A 205-nucleotide genomic window follows, 5' to 3' on the forward strand; every position below is an offset into this window, starting at 1 on the left:
TTGACTATCATCATATCATATCATTATCCAATCGTTGTAATTATGATTATTGTCCTTATTATCAGCCTTTGTTAAAATAAATTTGCATACATATAGCAATATATTCATCCATCTCTCTATACTTTTCAGTTTACGTTCCATTCATTGCATTAATCTACTATGTTGCAACAACTGATGTACTGAACACATATATAATACATAGGTG

The 205-nt window shown here is 28.3% G+C and overlaps 1 protein-coding gene across 1 annotated transcript in view; it reads right to left on the minus strand.

Annotated features, from left to right (window-relative positions):
* The window catches only part of LOC119592929 (nephrin-like), a gene marked incomplete at its 5' end in the record, with an annotated part of 119,178 nt that overhangs the window by 13,839 nt on the left and 105,134 nt on the right, over positions 1-205 (minus strand).

The sequence above is a fragment of the Penaeus monodon genome, chromosome 31 (assembly GCF_015228065.2).
Source record: "Penaeus monodon isolate SGIC_2016 chromosome 31, NSTDA_Pmon_1, whole genome shotgun sequence".
NCBI classification, from domain to species: Eukaryota; Metazoa; Arthropoda; class Malacostraca; order Decapoda; family Penaeidae; genus Penaeus; species Penaeus monodon.